We start from the raw sequence: 7,797 nt of genomic DNA on the forward strand, positions 1-7,797 counted from the left end.
TAGAAAACAACCAGACCATTAACACTGCCTAGTTAGAGTAAGCAGGTAACTAAGTCACTCAGTGATTTGAGGGAGAAAAGAGCTAATTTTGGTTTTGTTTCTGCCAGTAGGGTTTTGCCAAAAACAATAGACGCTAAACAGCTAATAGAGTAATCCGGTGTATGGACTAGACTTGTACGAGGTGTAAGTTGGCACGGGGAAATAGGGAAAAAAGAATACAACCAGGCCAGTAACGCTGAATGTTTTGATTAAGTTGGCATTTAATTTCTTTATCAGCTTAAAGTGGGTCAAGAGGAAAGTAAACTATTACAGTGGAGTGCCTGGTCGTGTATGTTGCTATGGTAGTCTCCAAGATGAGAAGTTAGAAGCCGCTGACCGATCCCTGAGACATGAATCCGCACTGTCGGTCATCGACGGCATTGGCTGCCGAGAGTAAATTGATTAATGGTCTTCGCCCAAGCGTTCAAGGGTTCTCAGTAAAGGGTAAGTATGATGGAAGTTGGAAGTTTGCCTGGATTAGCATTTGATCTACGAGCCAACTATAGACCGCTTCTATTGGAAGGGGACGTTTTCACGGTTTGAGTGGGCGAAAAAATCAAGAAAAAAGACTCCGACATCTTGACCACTGTGTCTTCGAACTCGGGGTAGAAGGTTATCGGCTCCAGGCGCAGCCGAGTCCTTAAAGTTTAAGAGAAAAGCAGAAAGATCAGCTAGGGGGAAGGCCACTTTGCTGAGGCTAAGCTGGGTAAGCAACGAAGCGCACCAAGGAGGGCACCAAGTGGGGGACCAGGAAATATCCGGTGGGCTGGAGTCACCCAGGCGAAAGAGGAAGGGCATGTGCAGTGCAAATAATACGGGACGAATAAGAAATGGAGGCGATGGAAGGTTAGTGGTAGACAAGCCCAACTTACTCGTACAAGTCATCTGCCCTGTTCTGTAGAGAGGCAGACGGTTTCTAGAATCCCTTCTAGGGTAGAATCATCGATGCACGATGTCCTGATCTGGAGTAGGTGGCAAGGCCGCCGCTCGTTGAGTTTCTCTCCTTAGAGTGGTGAACATTATAGTCAGCATTTGCAATAGTCGTGTCTGGATTTCCTTCTCTGAGCTTCGGGCACGAAAATCAGACTTCGCCTTGCATTGGTGCTGATGCCTCGGAGATTATGTACTTTCAGCAGGGACGAGTGGGCATTGAAAAACAATATTGACAAGTCCATTTGAGAACAAACTGCCTAGTAGTAATTTGCCAAACTCGCCCACGGTGAAGTCAGGTACAAGTGGGACTTGGTAAGTGGGTGTGGGATGTCGTAAAACGTGATTCGCTGGGTGTGTTTGGAGTTCAAGCACGAGTATTCAGTACCAGTGGTAGTTGGGTCTAAACCCACGCCAGAAGGTACAGCATCAAGTTTAGTATGTGGTAGGGGTGTACTTGGGATGAGGTCAAGTGGTTGAATGTCGGTCGTATCATCTTCTGGATCTGAAGGCGTGAAGGAGGTATGTGCAAAAAGAGGTGGTGGTTGTGGAAGGATGGGAGGCAGTTAAACAGGGTGTTTAGGTGAGACGAATGCGAGTGCGTTGAGTAATGGAATCAGATGATATCCAGAGATAGCTACGGTTCGTTGTGGAAATGAGGTCCTTCCAAGCAAGTGATGTGCATGGTTTGATAAATTTTCGAACATCGTACAGGAGGAGCTGAACGTGGTTACGGAGAAGGTGGCGTGAGCGGTTGTGCATGCAGCTGCCGAACGGGGATTCCAGGTCAATAATAGGCGAGTGGCCAGGCGGGTCAAGAGGAAAGTAAACTATTACAGTGGAGTGCCTGGTCGTGTATGTTGCTATGGTAGTCTCCAAGATGAGAAGTTAGAAGCCGCTGACCGATCCCTGAGACATGAATCCGCACTGTCGGTCATCGACGGCATTGGCTGCCGAGAGTAAATTGATTAATGGTCTTCGCCCAAGCGTTCAAGGGTTCTCAGTAAAGGGTAAGTATGATGGAAGTTGGAAGTTTGCCTGGATTAGCATTTGATCTACGAGCCAACTATAGACCGCTTCTATTGGAAGGGGACGTTTTCACGGTTTGAGTGGGCGAAAAAATCAAGAAAAAAGACTCCGACATCTTGACCACTGTGTCTTCGAACTCGGGGTAGAAGGTTATCGGCTCCAGGCGCAGCCGAGTCCTTAAAGTTTAAGAGAAAAGCAGAAAGATCAGCTAGGGGGAAGGCCACTTTGCTGAGGCTAAGCTGGGTAAGCAACGAAGCGCACCAAGGAGGGCACCAAGTGGGGGACCAGGAAATATCCGGTGGGCTGGAGTCACCCAGGCGAAAGAGGAAGGGCATGTGCAGTGCAAATAATACGGGACGAATAAGAAATGGAGGCGATGGAAGGTTAGTGGTAGACAAGCCCAACTTACTCGTACAAGTCATCTGCCCTGTTCTGTAGAGAGGCAGACGGTTTCTAGAATCCCTTCTAGGGTAGAATCATCGATGCACGATGTCCTGATCTGGAGTAGGTGGCAAGGCCGCCGCTCGTTGAGTTTCTCTCCTTAGAGTGGTGAACATTATAGTCAGCATTTGCAATAGTCGTGTCTGGATTTCCTTCTCTGAGCTTCGGGCACGAAAATCAGACTTCGCCTTGCATTGGTGCTGATGCCTCGGAGATTATGTACTTTCAGCAGGGACGAGTGGGCATTGAAAAACAATATTGACAAGTCCATTTGAGAACAAACTGCCTAGTAGTAATTTGCCAAACTCGCCCACGGTGAAGTCAGGTACAAGTGGGACTTGGTAAGTGGGTGTGGGATGTCGTAAAACGTGATTCGCTGGGTGTGTTTGGAGTTCAAGCACGAGTATTCAGTACCAGTGGTAGTTGGGTCTAAACCCACGCCAGAAGGTACAGCATCAAGTTTAGTATGTGGTAGGGGTGTACTTGGGATGAGGTCAAGTGGTTGAATGTCGGTCGTATCATCTTCTGGATCTGAAGGCGTGAAGGAGGTATGTGCAAAAAGAGGTGGTGGTTGTGGAAGGATGGGAGGCAGTTAAACAGGGTGTTTAGGTGAGACGAATGCGAGTGCGTTGAGTAATGGAATCAGATGATATCCAGAGATAGCTACGGTTCGTTGTGGAAATGAGGTCCTTCCAAGCAAGTGATGTGCATGGTTTGATAAATTTTCGAACATCGTACAGGAGGAGCTGAACGTGGTTACGGAGAAGGTGGCGTGAGCGGTTGTGCATGCAGCTGCCGAACGGGGATTCCAGGTCAATAATAGGCGAGTGGCCAGGGGGTGGAGCATGATAGGGACTAAGATTGGATAAAGGTGTAGTGTAAGGAAGAGGTTCCGCTGAGGACCGAGCGTTAATGGTGTTGAAGCCACATGTGTGTGTATGCACCATGCGTGACATGGTGAGGTTTGTGGACGAAGGATGAACTGGAGGAATTCGGCATGGCTGTGCAGGAGTGAGCGTTATAATATCAGGCTTCGAGTGTGTGGTTGAGCACAAGGAAGCGCATTACTGGGGATAGGTGGAGTATCATTACGTGAAAGAATCTAGAGCAAGCGACTGTGCTTTCGCCTTCGATTGCAGCACCAGGTGAGGTCTGCTGAGATACCACATTGTCATGTAGCCAGCTTTAGTGTCGTAGGGGGCGGTTGAGCGTTCAGCGAAAAAGGATACCAGAGTATTTGAAGCCAGGTCGACTGGCTGCATTTCTGAATCGGTGGCCCTCGGCTACTATGCTCACAATCGTCGACGGCAACCCGGTTTGGGTAGTTGCCGTTGGTTGCCTGTAAAATCTGCGACTGAGTGACGCCAAGAGTAATTACTGTAGCAGCTTAGTGAAGGGAAGAGGGCACCGGTTAGCAGCTTTGAAAGATTTAGATGGTGAACGTTTGGTAGGCTTCCTTTGCCGGCTAGTGCAAGCAGCTCTGACCACTGTTTGTAGATTCGGGGTAGATGAGAGGAAGTTCCGGGGTGTCAATATGTGTGCGACATCGTTTTTGTCATTGAATTGCGTTAATTTTTGAAGACGCAAGGTCTGTTTTGACGTTGGGAGTCATCAAGCTGTGCAGACGGTGTGAAGCATGTTACTTGCCGTCAAGAGGGCAGTTTTTGTGAGTTCGAGGTTGATACGATCGGGTTATTGTATAATAAGAGCTAGTGACGGCATTCCAAACGCTGACAAAGTCAGATGCGACCGCGCCAATGAGAATCGATACTTTTCAAGATTTGACGGACCATATGCTGCATCATGAGACAGCAGGCAATCAGCTGGCCACATGCTTCTCAACGAAGGTAGTTTGATTTATGTCCTATGCACACAGGCTCTGAGGTTAGCCAAGTCCGCATGAGCTACGAGCATGTGTTCAAGTTGCGTTTGAGTTACTATAGGTAACCAAGGTAGGCGACATTGACTACATCTATGAGTAGGACGGGCCGTCGTTGGCCATTAGACGGAGAGAACATGCACAGTTTTTAGGGCCTCATAATCCGCGTTGTATACGTGTACTATCTCGGTGGTTACAACGAGCAGCCAAGGTAGGTAACATATCTTACGGCTGAGTATTGTGTATGTCGTCCGCTGTTAGACCAGGTTTATGAGCAGAGTAAAGATCTCGTATTCATCGTTTCGCGTGAATGCCAGTCCGGTGTTCATGAAAAGATAGCAAAGATAAACGACAAGGCGTGCAGTTGTGAACATGACGGGAAGTCTGGTGACTGGATTAGGTTGTCGCGCATAGCTGATGCCTCATAATCAACGCCACACACGCACGCGGGCTCAGCAGGTATGATAAGTAACCTGGGCACTCACCATCGAGCATAGTTTTGAGTATCACACACCGTCGTTAGCCATTGGTTTAGGATAACGTGCGTATGTTAGGCTTCGTAATCAAGGCCGCTCATAGTCATGGTCCTAACAGTCACAACAAGTAGTTGAGGTGAGTAAAACTGGTATTGTTATCATGGTGAGTGGCAATGGATGCCCCTAGTTTGTCACCATTACATTTGCGCCTCATGACGTAGTCAAACATTGGGCGTCGTATTCTTATCAGGAACGATGTCATTGTGTCGGTAATTTACCTGCCGTTATTTAATGACGCTGTATTATACACAAGCTAGTTATGCATATTTGGGAAAGGGGATTGTCCACAGAGATGGCACTCACACCGCCACTGCACAATTTATGAAGTCGTCTGACAATATTCCACTTGATGGAAGGCTAGTTCCATAAGAAAATGTGTTATGCAGAAGTTCGTTCAAAGAAATCATTTTATTTGTTAAATCTGAAAAGTATAAGGCAAATACATGCCAACGGCAGATATTCCTGGATGGGTTTACGCTGAATACTCTGTAGATGTTATCTTATTATAAAAGAACACTGAAGAACGCCAAAACGTGCAGGAAGGTGATTCCATGATTTATCTCTTGTTTAGTGGTGACAAAATGCGAATTGGTCAAGGTTCGCGGCCACGAAATTTCGTTCACTCAAAAATGATACGGGTAAAAGATCACTGAAAGATGCAGATGGATTAAACTAACTCCTCACAAAGGTCGCAGTTTCGAAAACCTATATTTTCAGCAGAGATAATTCGGGTGAGCTTCTGGTGGGCGGTGTTGGATATGCGGGGTGTAAACATCACCCAATAGGTGACGAGAATGGTGTCGGCTAGTTATGATATTTGGGAAAGGGGATTGTCCACAGAGATGGCACTCACACCGCCACTGCACAATTTATGAAGTCGTCTGACAATATTCCACTTGATGGAAGGCTAGTTCCATAAGAAAATGTGTTATGCAGAAGTTCGTTCAAAGAAATCATTTTATTTGTTAAATCTGAAAAGTATAAGGCAAATACATGCCAACGGCAGATATTCCTGGATGGGTTTACGCTGAATACTCTGTAGATGTTATCTTATTATAAAAGAACACTGAAGAACGCCAAAACGTGCAGGAAGGTGATTCCATGATTTATCTCTTGTTTAGTGGTGACAAAATGCGAATTGGTCAAGGTTCGCGGCCACGAAATTTCGTTCACTCAAAAATGATACGGGTAAAAGATCACTGAAAGATGCAGATGGATTAAACTAACTCCTCACAAAGGTCGCAGTTTCGAAAACCTATATTTTCAGCAGAGATAATTCGGGTGAGCTTCTGGTGGGCGGTGTTGGATATGCGGGGTGTAAACATCACCCAATAGGTGACGAGAATGGTGTCGTTATCTTAACTTATCATTTTGACGCAAACATGAGATGCTAACCAGATACTGGAGATCAAAACTGAGACTGTTTAGAGACGTGTGCGCGAGTGCTGGGATTCAGGGCGTGGGAATTCAGCCCCTGGTTTTTCCGAAGATGCTAATATGGTTCAACATGTAATGATTGCAAATCGTGGTAAGGATATTAGAAGTGTTAATTCTCGCGATCTACGAGGTATCCGGAACCAGAAAGTGGTCGTGGGAATGGAACTGGCAAGCTCTGACATCAAGAAAGCTTGATCAGATAACAAAAATTCAAAGAGAAGGTGAGTGAAGCCTTCGAGGGAGAGGTCTAAATGAGCAATTAATTAGTTTACAATAATGAACTGAGAAAACGCAACGGACATTCCAAGGTCTAAAGAAAATATTTTTCAACACCTGACCACAAGATTCTGGTTTCGCGTACGTTGGTGAACATTTGGCTGGAGGAGTGTGGATGAGAGAACTAAAGAGCAGTAGGAAAACTCCTAATCGTATTGCGTGGGTCTCGGTCACTCTTAGCCGCCCATGTGTGCTGGTAGACTAGACAGGACTGTAGAAGTGTAGGACAGTGGCAGCACGTTGACAGGGACAATTATGTAGATGAAGACCACAAGTGCCTAACGAACTCACGACTGACACTGGCAACAACAGGCCCACTGAGGAAACGTGAGGCGTTACCCCTTGTGATGCGATTAACTGAGTGACCGCCGTAAATAAATAGTTTTATAGTAAAAAGTGGGTAAGGAACTAAGGATGGGATAGAATCCAAATGCGAGTTCTCATAAAATTTGCCTTTGAAATTTCAGCTTTCCGGGGTGTCTGGAAACAGTTGATGTAATAAGCGCTCACGTGGACACCAAAGGTCAAGAAGGAGAGTCGGCAAGCCGCGAAACCCATAGAAGCCGTGCTGGGATCACGCCCTGGGTTAGGACCAGATATCCTTAATCTCTGGTGAAAAGCTTTCCACGCTGGACGTTGAGTTTCAGCGCAGTATCATCGCCCCAGACCACCAAGTGCCTAATTACGTTTTTGGCAATTCAGAATATAAACAACTATAGCTTCATCTCTAAATAACATGATTCCAAAGGCCATCTACAGTTGATGACAGTGACTCAGAAATAAATTACCGGCACCGCAACTTCCGTCAATAGAGAAGACATTTGTGAGTAACGTTTCCAACTAATTGGGAAGGAATAGCCCGTGACTACTGAGAAAAAGTAAATAAAGGGAGACCCAATAAATGTTAGGTGGAATGTGTTGCTTCCAATAAGCAGGCTATATAACTAAAATACATACATGATTTTTGACACGTCTGTGGATCCTGATGGCTTTGGGGATGCGGAAACTAAGCAATCTGACACGAAAACCAAACACAAAAATGGTAGCCCATATGAGTGTCACACATTTATTCAAAACGAATCATTTCATTTGATAATTCCCACCTCAGGGCCTTGAACAAGCTAATCAGCTTACAAAAACAGGCGAGGTGCTCATTTTCTACGGGCAAGACATGTAATGGTCTTGTTACTCAAAAAGCTACTTCATCAGGAGGGTGTGGCAAAGAAATAA

The sequence above is a fragment of the Opisthorchis viverrini genome (genome assembly GCF_000715545.1).
Source record: "Opisthorchis viverrini unplaced genomic scaffold opera_v5_91, whole genome shotgun sequence".
Taxonomy (NCBI): Eukaryota; Metazoa; Platyhelminthes; class Trematoda; order Opisthorchiida; family Opisthorchiidae; genus Opisthorchis; species Opisthorchis viverrini.